Genomic DNA, 14,920 nt, shown 5'->3' with positions numbered 1-14,920 from the left:
ACATTAAACTATACCTTTCACAAATCACTTACCTCACAAAAATCTTCGCTGCTCAAGCTACTGCAATACAGCGAGCGCCACTACTGCCAGCTAAATAAAAGATTCAAACTATGGAAGGCACCAACTACTGATAGGGATAGTTAGCAAATGAAAGATATTAATAGAGAACAAACAATGTATTTACCTTGATATCATCATATATAAATATAGCAGTTCATGACAAATTTCAAAACTCCGCCATCTCTCTCCCCACATCTACCACTGCTGGCGGCTCTCCTCCAACTGCGCAACGCTACGCGCTGTTAACATCCAGCGCCCAACACTACAATGGCAGACAACAATGCAAACTAGCCACAGACTGCACACAGCACAGTCAGTGATTTTCATACAGAGGTGGCGTTACCAATAAAAAACCTAAACAGCCTACTTACATAGCCCCCATGCTCCCCACAATAAATTTTACAAATTGGTTTGGGCAGTGGCCAATACAGATTTGTTAAAACTTTTTCACAATTACAATAACAAAGAAATCAAAGGCACACACTTATTGATACAATGTTGGTCAAAAGCTAAAATTTTCTCACAGTCCATAAAGACAGTCCTGATCATTCATCATAATAGTAATTACAGTTTTTTTTCTCAAAGTCTCATTAGTAAAAGAAAATGCACACAGAAGTAGTGGATTTCCATGCAGTCTTGAAGAAGTAGTGTTGTTCTTCCAACGGAAAGAGAGTGCTGACTCTCGACGTGCAGACAGGTAATGGGCCACAACAGAGGAAACCCACAGCAGAGTCATTCGACGTTTTGAAGAATACTGGTAGGTAGGTCATCACAGAGTAGACCCACTGTAGTCCTGGTAGAGATTACAGTATAGGGGTGCAGACCCACTGTAGTCCTTGTAGAAATAATGGTATTGATGGATCATCAAAGATGTAGACCCACTGTAGTCCTTGTAGAGATAGCCAGCAGCCATCTGTTGTGACTGTGCAGGTGCACAATCACCATTGAAGAGTCTTGCGGATAATGTAGCAAGTCCATAAACCACCACTTGTGCACTCACAAAGTTTTTGGAAGTGTCCTTAGAACCAACAATGCTGTTATCCAGTCCCTTGCTGAATCATTAACACACGTGCAAACACTAATAGTCCCTACTTCTCACGTATTGTCCATATACTATGACCAACAGAAACGTGTGCAGTGAAATGTAACTTACAAGTTAATAATAAGATGATCTGGTGTCAATTACAATTTTATAACATGAGAATACAATTACAAAGGTACAAAATACATCATTAAAGAACATAACAATACAGATAACATTTGTAGTAAAACAGGCGTTACAAAAGAATAGAAATAGACATATACGTCAGTGTTACAGGAATTATGACATAAGTACATACATAAAAGATCAGAATAACTTTCGAAACATCAACTTCACACATGAGCATCAACATAAAACAGAATAAATAATGTCTAAACATCTTTACAAAGTAAATAACACATTATTAATGCCAATTGTATTTGAGGATAACAGTATTCCTCATCATAGTGAATGTAACTTAGTATTAGAAGAGAAAAAAGTTCTATGAAACAGTACACAGAGACAGGAAGAAAACAAATACACAAGGGTACACAAACATATAGTGGGATAACACAAAAGGGAAAGGACAGGGTTTGTTTTACTGCAGTATTTTGCATGGAGATCTCCCTTTGTTCATCATTATTCCCAAAAAGTCCTATCTAAGCCTGCTTTCTGTATTCTGTTCATATTTCTTTCAAAATAATTATTTCTGATTGTACAATACTCATTTAGGCCCAAATCTTTTTCATATAACTTCGCAATGCATTCTTTACCTATTCTCCATAGTCAGTTTCTTATATAGTCTACCCCCTCTTAAGCTAACTTAAATCTACTGAGCTCAGATGCTAAACTAAGGGACAAGGCAATGCAGCAGCACATAAAACAATTAATATAAACAGCAATGAAAAAAAAAACGCAGATTTGCAAAGCAAGCAGCATTAAGAGATTAGCAAAGCAATTGTAATATTACAACTAATCTAAGGCAATGTGCAGCAAACAATAAAAATAAATCATTAGTAAAACTGGCTTAACAGAATAATACAAAGTCAAATTCAATAACACTATGCCTGGCAAACAGCAGCAACTTATACCTAAACATGACATAGCTCAAGCAGAAAAAATATTACACTAAAATGGCCATGTCTGATACCTATGTCACATCTTAACACTAGAGTGATGCATCACGTGAACTTACACTAGCAGATATGTTACCAAATCGTAAAGAAATTATTTATGCAATTCCTGTGAAAGGAAATGTATATTTATGTGCCCTCGTTTTCTTGGAAGTAGATCATAAATTTCTTATTGACTGGATCTGTAGGCATAAAATAACTATATTAGTACATACATTAAATTTTATTTTAACCAATGCTGAAGTGCAGCTAGAAACTTAATATTAAACAAAATGTGTAAATAAATACATAAAGCAAGCCATATGGCATTTTTCTCAACTAGCAAGACAATAGCCGTGAAATGTTTCTCATCGTTTCATTAGGCATTTCAGTAAATATCATAAATTACGACCTCCACAGTATGCTTTCAACAAGGAAATGTCAATAGCGAGGACAATGGCCTCCCCTTTCTACCTGTGCCGCTGAAAGGCTAATGGCTTTTTTTTTCGGGCAGCTGTCGCCCAGGTGGGTGCCCGCGACGCATTACGTGCAGGTGGTCACTTAACTTTCTTACGGAAATATTTACGACAGCAGTTTCCGCTACCGTGACAGTCTCACATAAAAATATTTCACAGGTCAAGAATTAGTGTTGCAAATCTGTAGAAAGAAAATCCTATAAATATAAGTGTCCAAATAAAATATTCGTCAGCATTGTGATACAGTCACGCATTTACGCACATTTCATAACTCTTAAAGTACGATTCTTGGTTTCCAACAACCTTTTCCACAAATCAGAGTCCCTAAACACTACTCATTATTCCTTACCTCATTATACATATACACATTCGTCGACACTTCTTCAATATTTCATCATGAGAAATACATAGCATAATAAACATTCCTCAACAACATAATACACATCATCGTCGTAATAATAACATCATAACACCTCAGTCAAATCTCAAAAACGTCGTAGCTTTCTGCAATAATTTCAAACCCTAAAAAAATATTCTCTGCTCATTTCAATAATGTCATCTACCTCAAACGTACTTTAAAATCATGCTCCCTTACCAAATATATCATTCAAAACTCTCATAGTATCACAACGGTTCCGAAAAAATATGAGCATTTCACGAAGTACAGACAATAAACAATTTCATAAGTGTGAAGTTATCCAACTGTGTAATTGCGTAAACATCTGTCACTGATGTAATAAAAAAAGTTTATCTCTCAGTTATATGATCAGATAGCTGTGTAATTTGTGTGTTAGAGAAATATGGTACCGATGTGTAAAGTTGTATGAGGAAATACCATATTAGCTAGGGTTCCTTGTGGTTGCCACACACATGGTACACAAAGTAGGCGTGTACCCCCTGAGGATTAATGTAATTATACCCTCAGGTGTTACAGATTACAGCAATGGAATGAAATGTATCACGGAAAACTTTCTTTGTAATTCAAAAATCTTTAAAAATAAATGTTTTAAGTACAAAATTAATCACTCAAATACGTGTACTGTAGCGCTAAATGTGCGTCTTGTTGCAACATAATCTGTGTGGAAGTGTCGTAGTTATCGTCCTCTGAAAGCTAAGTTCTGCAGAAGTCAATGTACTTACCTCATAATAAACAAAAGTGAAATGCTTTATGTATAGATATCTTAGTTATTACGCTTATTGCCATGATGAAGAAAGTACTGTGCTGTAACGTATTGTTGTGCTACGGAAAAGGCAATCTCACTGTAGCTATACCACAAAAGTTACTACTAAAACATGTTTTACTTTGCAGAATAAAACAGAAAAACTGTGCAGAAATAAAACAGAAACACTAGAAAAGCAACATTGTATATTGTCACTCATTAGTAGCGTCATGATAAACTCGTGTAGCTGTCACATAAACTAACCACTGTGTCATCTGGTATCTCTCATAAAGTACTTTAATTCAGAATGTATATTCAAGTAAACCAAAATGTTGCATTAAAATCTCATTAGCAGTACCAAATATAATGTTATTTTTCTCGGAGCCAGCCGGCGCACGTGTATGCCAGCGGTGCGAGTCATTGTCTGTCTCTTTGTTGCCGTGCGTCGTTACTGGGATTAGTAGGCCTAACTTCCACAAATTCGCCTTGCCGAGAGGGCCCAGCTCTGTTTAAAGCTCGCCAGTTCTGATGGAATTCAGGTCTGTCGTTTTGTCGGTAGCTTACACAGTTTCTTTCGTGTCGGTCACGTGGTGGAGAATTTCTCCCTGAATCGTAACTGCACGCTGAACTGTTGCGTCTGAAATTATTCTGTCTCCCTTGATAATAATAGTTCTGATTGCCATATTGTCTGTTTCTATGGTTATCTCTGTCATATTCATTACTACGGAAATGCGATCTTTCTCTGTAACTATTACTCTGCCAATGGTTGTCATACGGGTGGTGTCTGTTTCGGTCACGATTTGTGTTGTGAGAATAGGCTTGTCGTGGCCAGTTATTGTTTCTGTCGTCACGGAATTGTGACGGATGTGACCTGTAATTGTTGTGTTCCTGTTTTCGCATCCCGCGACTGTCTGTGTCAATTTCTAATTCTTGTAACAGTCCCTGAAAAGCTTCAATGTCGTCTTTGCAACGTCCTGCTAAAATAATATGCCGTAAATGTTCAGGTAATTTGATTAAGCAAATGCGGATGAGTTCTGAGGGGCTGTATGGGTTTGACAGGTACTGATTTTTGTGCAATATGTCTTCAAAATATTTCACAAGACTGGAGAATTCAGATTGTTCGAAATGTTTCATCATTATGATACCATGTTTTACTCGGTCTTGTGTGGCTTGAGACCAATATGCTGAGAGGAAGGCATGGTAAAATTCTCCTTCACTGTGGCAATCGTGAATGACCGATCGCATTCTCACAGCTGGTTCATTCTCTAAGTAGCCACACATAAATTCTAATCTGTGTTCCAACGACCAGTTGGGAGGAAAACAATGAGAGAATTGATGGAGCCATGCTTGTGGATGAATGTCGTTGCCAGAATTCTTAAATGTTTTGAATTTACGTGTAGTAATGAACAGCTTATAGTCAAAATCATCATGTCGGCGAGTCGCATATCGGTCATTGTTAGGTCGTGTCGGCCGTTCCATCTCAAGATTTGGTGCACATTGCCAATTTCTTTCATAACTTCCGAAATGCCCTGTGTTATTATTTTGCGGCTTTTCCGTATTTCTATGTCCCTCTTCCCGTATTGGAGCGCGAGTGTCCTCTGAAATATGTAATTCTTGTATTACCTGAGTCAGCTGATCTTGTACTTCCCGGATTTCTCTTTGGTGTTGTGTATTAATTTGATTCTGATTTTGTTTGAATTTTCTTATTTGTTCATACTCTTCTGTGTCAGTGAAGGCTACGGGTCTTGTGTCATTCAGATCATCATCCACCTTTGTAGATAAGTTAGTGACCTGATCCGAAAGTTCGGCTACTTTCCCCGATAGTGTACTTATTTCTTCAGTGTGTTTTTCTGAACCAAGTTTCAGAGTATCTACTGTGTCCTTAAAGTTTTCCTGAGTTTTTGCAAGTTGCGTAACCGAATCGGTAGATGCAACTGAGTCAAATTTAGCTTGCAAGGTCTCATGATTTTCATGAACAATAATTTGCAGTTCTTTTATGGCTGCTTCGTGATTCTGTAATGCATTTTCATGCCGCAAAAAAATAGGTTGAAAATGCTCACAAATTTGAGTTTTTACGTCATTACAGACTTTTTGACATTTCGATTCAATGTTATGTAACTCAGTAGTTAAATCTTCACGCGTTTGTTCAAGAGTTTGTTCCAATGAGTCTAACTTTTGAAGCTGTTGTTGTGTTTGTCTCTGATTTTGTTCCAGTGTGTCTAACTGTTGCTGTGTTTGTCTCTGATTTTGTTCCATTGTGTCTAACTTTTCAAGCGTTTGTCCCATTTGTTGCATTAATTGTAATAACAATGCACTGGTGTCTGAAACATGTTCCTCAGTGCTTTTCGGCAGTGAAGTTGCACCGGCAACATTCACATTTTGACAAGTGGAAAATGAGTCTGCAGTATTTGCAATATTGTGTTCTGTCATTCCCGATTCCTGAGGCGAGCTGTTGCCGACCAATCGATCGATAACGCTTCCCTGTTCACTACCTGTTTCACTGTCTACACCATTGTTTGCCGCCCGCTCCATTTCCCTATGCGCAATTACCAAATTACTACTTTGAACATTAGTTAATTCATTACTCTGCGGCGCTAACACACTGCTTTCGTCTTCACTGTCATTTCTCAGTTTACTTTGGAGCCTAGTATTACGTTTTTCACACGCCATAATTGTCACAATATTTTACACGATAACGCAGAAAAGCGCAATTTGAAGAGCAAAATAAAATAACATAGCAATGGAAATAATGTCTACTTAATTGCCAGCGCAGCTGCGAAATACTTGGTGCAAATCTACATGCATGCCACAACTGTTTTACTGTACAACAATGAAAAACTACAACTACAAAGGAAATTCTCTCTATGATTACGCGCTATCAATAAACAATAGCTACACTAATTACACAAACTACAAGAAAAAAAAAATCAGAAGATTCCAGTGAGGTATCCTCGGCTAAGGGTCGACATATGAAACGTTCCCTTAGAACAATTACAAATGACTCTCCTTAAACTGACACACAATATTTTGTTAGCGCAACGCAATCTGACTTTCAAAATTCCCTACAAAAGAATGGCCCTGACTAACATTAAACTATACCTTTCACAAATCACTTACCTCACAAAAATCTTCGCTGCTCAAGCTACTGCAATACAGCGAGCGCCACTACTGCCAGCTAAATAAAAGATTCAAACTATGGAAGGCACTAACTACTGATAGGGATAGTTAGCAAATGAAAGATATTAATAGAGAACAAACAATGTATTTACCTTGATATCATCATATATAAATATAGCAGTTCATGACAAATTTCAAAACTCCGCCATCTCTCTCCCCACATCCACCACTGCTGGAGGCTCTCCTCCAACTGCGCAACACTACGCGCTGTTCACATCCAGCTGCCGCTGCCTAACACTACAATGGCAGACAACAATGCAAACTAGACACAGACTGCACACAGCACAGTCAGTGATTTTCATACAGAGATGGCGTTACCAATAAAAAACCTAAACAGCCTACTTACAACACATAATCGTGACAAACATTGTATGCGCAATTATTTCAGTACTTATACATGAATCTAGTTTTAGGCTCAATAAATTGAGCGTATGGACTGTGGATAGCAACGCATTTCTCATTTCATAAAGATTGCTCTTTGTGAAATATTTATGAAATGAGAACTTTAATACTATATACAGTTCATGTGCTCAGTTTGTTGTATTGAAATAATTACTCAAACAGTGTTTGTCAAGATTATGCGTTATACTGGTTTGTGTTATGTATTTTTTATAATTTCTGTACATTGTTCACTGTTTACGTCTCCCGATGATTTTTTGGATCGCGTAACATTTAATAAAGAATTGTGCGACCAAGATTTTTTCCGTAATCGCAATTTGCGTCAAGAAAATTACTGTCCTACTGACAGAATGTGTGGAACTGAATTTGCTGTTCATTATTTTTCTCGGATCATCTATCTTCTCCCTGATGTGACGCAGCCTGCCGCAACTTGTACTCCTGCGCCAATCTCTTCCCAACGTCCTCCATTATTTGTTGAGTGTTTTCCAATCCCTGTCTTACCGTACAGCTTTATTCCCTTTACGGTTGCCTCTAGTGCAGTGGAAGTTAATCATGGATGTTATAACACGTCTCGTCATCTTGTTTCTTGATATAGTGTTGTGCACACATTCCTCTTCTCGCTAGTTCTGTAGCAAATCTCGTCATTTCTTAACAGACCACCTTCTGCAAAACTACAGCGAACGCCCCGGTTCTCTCCATTTACTGTCTCCCTGCAGCCCATGATTCACTTCTATATAAAATGCCGAGCTGCAGAGGAATACGCACAAAAATATTGTCCTTATATTAATGCCTATGTTTCATATTAACTGGTAGATGTCTTTTAACGTGGCATGGTCATGCGTTGTTTTGTTTCTAAGGTAGCAAACTGAGGCATGGAAACAAGAAATTGCTCTGGGCTTGAAATTAGTACATGACATATTTGTAATACAATCACAATGCTTTTTGTAGACGACCTTGCAAGTGTATAGGATAGCGAAACTTCGCTAAAAATATCCGTCTACAGACTTAACCAAATTTCTAAAGAATATAAGATGAAAATATCCGTTGCAAAAACAAAAAGTGATGGCTTTCAAAGGGACAAAACCACTGAGGACTAAGATCATAACAGTAAACAAAACCATTGAAAAAGTTAACTTTTCCACTTACGTGGTAATTATCGTAAGCCACGGGAAAGAATTCGACATTGAGAACAAACTACAGACATATCAAATGAAGAGCCGAGCAGCCAACAGAACACTGAGCAATGAAGAGAGAAGCGACACAAAAAAACAACCGCCATATTGCTTTTTAGAAGTGAAACACTTGGACAACTACTAAAAAGCAGAATCCAAGTGGCAGAAGTGAAATGTCTGAAACACGTACAAGACTGCACAAAATTAGATACACTAAGAAACGAAGACTTAAGAGCAAATCTTGGAGTATATGCCACAAATTAGAGGATCGAATCGAATCGACAAAGCTGGTTACAACCGCTGCATAGAATGCCAGATACGAGATACGAAAACAAGCGTTAAATTTCAGACTGTTAGCTAAGAGATCCGTAGGAAGACCCAGATTAAGATGGCTGGATTCTTTGAAAACGGAACAAACCTATTGCTTAGACCACAGTGAAAGAGAAAGACGAAGGTAGCACAAAATCTTCAGTTTGTCTACTATATGGTCCCCGGTTTTTATGTTTAAGTTTATCGCTAATCTCATTTCGCTTCTCCTCATTACTTTTGCCTTTCCTCGGTTTACTCTCAGTCCATATTCCAGTCTCCCCATTACATTCACCTTTCTTCGGTTTACACTCAGTCCGTATCCTGCCACTCTTCCTCACTTTAATATATTACAGCACTGTCATCAGGGAAACTTATCAACAGCATCATTTCACCCCAAATTTTAATCCCACACCGGAACTTTTATTTCCGTCATTGCTTCTTCAACAGTAGGGCAGAAACACTGCATCTCTGCATATCCCCTTTTTAACTCAAGAACATATCTCTTGATCTACCTTTCTTATTTTAGTAGTTTATTGAGTAGTTATTGAGAAACATCTGTTATTTGTAACCATCACACCACTTGCGCCAGTTCCTCCGTCATTTGCCAATTACCCACTTCCTTCGCTGCGAACCTTCGAACTTAAGAGTCGTTGCTTCAAGCATTATCTTGTGCACAGAACGTCGCACATTTGATGGTGAACATCCGCTGCTGTCATGTTCACGAGTCGAGATAGAAAGACAACGTCAATTTCAGGTCAAATCTCTCATGCGGCAGTCATATTAAATTCGGTTACTAACATATCAGCTTTTGCACACTTTTACAAAAATAAAACGATTTCACATGCTGCAAGTCACGTACTCAAAGTGGCACATATTCGTAAAGTCAACTACATCTGTGTTGCTAGAATCCATCAATTGAAATTTCTTGGTGAATACTATACCATATAGGACTGTTAGAAAAAATTTTCATTTATATTTATATCATACTAGAAGAGTTGTAGTTCACAACAGAAACGAGGGAAAGGGGTGGGGGAGGGGCTATGCTATTATCATTATTCATAAAGAAAAAAATTCCGAGTAACTAAAGGCCACGGGCATCGACTCTAAATTTTCATTCATTTCAAGCCGCGAATGCTAATAAAACAGTCGTCCATTTTCAAATCGCAGGCACATGTAGGACTGACCACAAAACAAGTACAAATTTAGTACTTCATGCAAAATTCATAAAATTACACCATCTTCACCACCTAATTCACGTATTCCAATGTGTTTTCCACAGCTTTGGAACATTAATTCGAAGATACACCGCATAATGCCTCCAGTGACTTCCATGTAATCACTTCAGTGTCCTGAAAACGTTTCTGTTTTTGTCCTTTTTTATCGTAGAGAACAGGCAGATGTCACTGGAGGTCACGTGCAGAGCTGATGGAAACAGAATTTGAAGCTATCACATTGTTCTGTGATGACCACCGACTTCGTATTCAACTGCTTCTACGCAAATGGTCAGATTCATAATAGACTAGATGCGCTACATGTTTCATAAATCCAAACTGACGTTATCCTCAAGGATTTATAATATGTCATAAGACAAACATACCTAATGCACATTTACGAAAAAGAAAAAAAGACATGGTAATGTGTACATCCTTTCACAGATCTAAAAGCGAAATGGCTCTGAGTAGTGCCTAGGTCATGCTCTGTCCTCGGCAGGATTCCCAAACTCTCCGATACGCACACACACACACACACACACACACACACACACACACATACACACAAACTATCTTGCTACACATATTTAGCAAAGAGTATAACACTGCAAGTAGCAAACAGTATAACACTGCAAGTAGCTTTAATAAAATTGAGGCATTATTAAAAATATTACTTAAGTGAATTATACTGCGATAAAATATTGCCCATAAAACTGAGATGTTTGAAGCAAATAAACAATTTTATAATCTCTCCAAAACAGTTGAAAATAAAACAAAATCTTTATTTTATTATTTACAGGAGCTACCACACATTTGTTCAGTATGATGCGTAACAAAGAAGGGGTTTTATTTGTTCCCCAGAAATTGTTAATAATGCGTAAGTTTTTGTTTTTAGTCTTCCATCTTCTGTCTGGTTTGATGCGACCCGCAACTAATTCCTCTGCTGCGGTAACCTTTTCATCTCAGAGTGGCACTTGCAGCCTACGTCCTAAATATTATTTGCTGGGTGTATTCATATCAGTCTTCTTGTATATTTTTATCTTCTATAGTTCTTTCTATTACCATAGTTTTCGCTGACGTCTTATCAGATGTCATAGCATCCTGTCCCCCCTCCTTGTGAGTGTTTGCCATATTTTCTTTCCTCGCTGATTCTCCAGAGAATGCCCTTATTCCCTATCTTATCCGTCCACCTGATTTTCAACATTCTTCTGCCGTACCGCATCTCAAATGCTTTAGTCTTTCTTTGATTTCTTCTCAGACCACATTCTGTACTCATTAGACTATTTATTCCATTCAGCAGAACCTGTAATTCTTCCTCGCTTTCACTGAGGATGTCGTCAGCGAATTTTATCATTGATAACCATTCACTCTTTCATTTATTTCTGTCATTGCTTCTGCAATGTATAGATTGAACAGTAGGTTTGGAAGACTAAATCTCCGTCCTTCCCCCCTTTTAATCCGAGCTCTTGCTTCTTGGTATTTCAGTTTTATTGTTCCCTCTTGGTTCTTGCACATATTGTGTATAGCCTATCTTTTCTTTAGCTTAATCCCAGTTTTCTCAGAATTTCGAACATCTTTGTTCATTTAACGTTGTCGAACACTTTTTTCTGGTCGACAAATCCTATGAACGTATCTTGACTTTTCTTCAATCTTGCTTCCATTATCAACCGCAACGTCAGAACTGCCTCTCTGGTGCATTTACCTTTTCTGAAGACAAACTGATGTCATGTAACAGATCCATTCTTTTCTTCCGTATATTATTCTGGTCAACAATTTAGATGCATGATCTTTTAATCTGAAAGTCACAGATTTTTGTACAGTGGTTGGAGGGAGTGTCATTAACAACTTGCAAAAAATTCCCACCGATGGGATGTGAATGTAGGGGTGGGTGAGCGTTTAAAGATAACTTTCCATGTTCTTCTTGAATAACTCGTGTATTGCGGTTTCTAACGTAAATATTTCCCAGTGCAACATTAAACTACCCAAAAGACCTACTCATATATTCTCTACAACTTAGTCTCTGTGTTGCAAGGAACAGAAGAATTTCAAATTATTAGAAGTAGTGTCTTAATGGTATAAAACTAGTTTAACGGCAATTATTTCCGAAGATTTATGTAGTATGCGTTTCTTGCACAATAGTATTATTAGTAACCCCTATCTGTGTTCCATGTAGTGTTAACGTATTTTGTGGAAAATAAATATCCCCTTCCTGTCCCCCCCCCATCCCCTACACACACACACACACACACACACACACACACACACACACACCTGCGTCACCAGTGATTCATTAGGCAAGCTTCGGAGAGTCGGTATAAATTTGTTAAATATTCTATATTTTACTTCTTGTGATGTACTTGGGTAGATAGGGTGCGGAATCACCCGCTCGCTCTCATTTTGCAGACCTGTGAAGAAGGGGCCTGCATGGCCACAATCCAGCAATCTACCTTACCTCCCATTTCCACGGCACACGTCGCCCCTCCTCCCACATGTTACACCCCTGAGAACATAACTTATCCCTAACAGAACTCTACTGCACTTATACGTGGTACACACATTTAATATTTGCTCTAGACCTACTTGTTTTAACTAAACCCTGTTTCCATGCTAGTAAAACACTATTTTTAATAATCTGAGACATTTACATCCCCTACATAGCGGAAACTATTAGTCTCAAAGAAAAAGTGAATAGGATGTTTTACAGCAAATTTAATGTAGTTTATTTTTTTTAGTTGATAAACAATTTTTCTCGAAACCACGGTTTCCGAGTTATTCAAGAAAAACATAAAGAAGTGACCCACCGTGACGTTGACACCCCACCAGTGCGGATTTTTAGTACGTTGTTTATGACACTCCCTCGTACCAATGTACAAAAATTAGCGACTACACCATTCTTTTTCTCCTATTCGCCTTTTTCTTATATTTGTTGACTGGACTTTTACCTTTTCTAAAATGTTCGAGATTTCAGACAAAGGTTAACCTGGTGAAGTTTGTCGGTATTCCTTTGTCTTTTTTATACGTACAATGGCTTACGTCAGCCGTATGTGGAGACAGACATACTCATATTACAGAAGTTACTTGAACTGGCTGGGCCAACTTATTCCTTGGCTTCATCTACTGAAGCTGATAACCATAACTTTTCAGAAACATTGATAAGATGCTTGCTAAAAATTTTCTCTACATTGCACATATTTGTTACCATCGTATTAGTTACTGTTAATTCCAGCTGGTGCTTTTCATTTCTGGTTGTGTTAATCACTTTCTTCCTATATCCTACAGTGTCTTTATTTTGGTACGTGTTATGACTATCTGTTCCTCGTAATTCATTTGCTTTAATGTATGTATTAATGTCTTGAGTATTTATCAGCATATCTTTTAACGAACTATAACATCAACATCAGAGCTGTTTTTCATTGGCAGTTGTTGTTGTTGTTGTGGTCTTCAGTCCAGAGACCGGTTTGATGCAGCTCTCCATGCTATTCTAGCCTGTGCAAGCTTCTTCAACTCCGAGCAACTACTACAACTTACATCCTTCTGAATCTGCTTAGTGTATTCATCTCTTGGTCTTCCTCTACGATTTTTACCCTCCACACTTTCCTCAAATACTAAATTGATGATCCCTTGATGCTTCAGAATGTGTTGTACCAATCGAGTCCTTCTTCTACTCAAGTTGTTCCACAAATTCCTCTTCCCCACATTTCTATTCAATACCTCCTCGTGATCCATCCATCCAATTTTCAGCATTCTTCTGTAGCACCGCATTTCGAAAGCTTCTATTCTCTTCTTGTCTTAACTATTTATCGATCATGTTTCACTTCCATACATGGCTATACTCCATATAGAAACTTCCAGAAACGACTTCGTGACACTTAAATCTGTACACTATGTTAACAAATTTCTCTTCTTCAGAAACGCTTTCCTTGCCAGAAACAGTCTACATTTTATATCCTCTCTCCTTCGACCGTCATCAGTTATGTAGCTCCCTAAATAGCAAAACTCATCCACTACTTTAAGTCTTTCGTTTCCTAATCTAATTTCCTAACATCACCTTATTTAATTCGACTACATTCCATTATGCTGGTTTTGCTTTTGTTGATGTTCATCTTATACCCATATTTCAAGACACTGTCCGTTCCACTCCAAATTTTTCTCTTGTTTCCATCACTGCTTACTCAATATACACATTGAATAACACCTGGGATAGGTTACAACACTGTCTCATCCCGTTCTCAATCACTGCTTCCCTTTCATGCCCCTCGACGCTTATAACTGCCATCTGGTTTCTGTAAAAACTGTAAATAGCCTTTCGCTCCTTGTATTTTAACTCTATCACCCAACTTGGCAGTTACAGTTTCCTTATGTCATAAAAGATACCGTTATTTTCTGAGTAAGCAATGTCTTTGTTTTGGCCGGCCGGAGTGGCCGTGCGGTTCTAGGCGCTCCAGTCTGGAGCCGGGTGACCGCTACGGTCGCAGGTTCGAATCCTGCCTAGGGTATGGATGTGTGTGATGTCCTTAGGTTAGTTAAGTTCAAGTAGGTCTAAGTTCTAGGCTACTGATGACCTCAGAAGTTAAGTCGCATAGTGCTCAGAGCCATTTGAACCAACTTTTTTTTTTGTCTTTGTTTTGGCTGTAGCCTGCATTCCTTGTGGGGGTGAACAGCTATTATAAGATAAGGACTTCACTACTGGAAGTGTTTAATTTTTTTTTACTTGTATATACTGCACGTTTGGATGAACAGACATTTTTCTTTCATGTTATGAGCTCCAATTCATGTCTTTGCTGAATTTCAAAAGATTGTTTATGGTTTACTGACCACCCTCC

At 38.0% G+C, this 14,920-nt stretch overlaps 1 protein-coding gene across 1 annotated transcript in view; it reads left to right on the top strand.

The window, feature by feature from the left end:
• The window catches only part of LOC124774948 (cytochrome P450 9e2-like), a 118,833-nt gene that overhangs the window by 58,343 nt on the left and 45,570 nt on the right, over positions 1 to 14,920 (top strand). The gene's annotated exons all lie outside the window — the stretch shown is intronic.

This window comes from Schistocerca piceifrons, chromosome 2 (genome assembly GCF_021461385.2).
Source record: "Schistocerca piceifrons isolate TAMUIC-IGC-003096 chromosome 2, iqSchPice1.1, whole genome shotgun sequence".
NCBI classification, from domain to species: domain Eukaryota; kingdom Metazoa; phylum Arthropoda; class Insecta; order Orthoptera; family Acrididae; genus Schistocerca; species Schistocerca piceifrons.
Note: the sequence above shows the minus strand (reverse complement) of the source record. Positions and strands in the feature narration are given on the sequence as shown.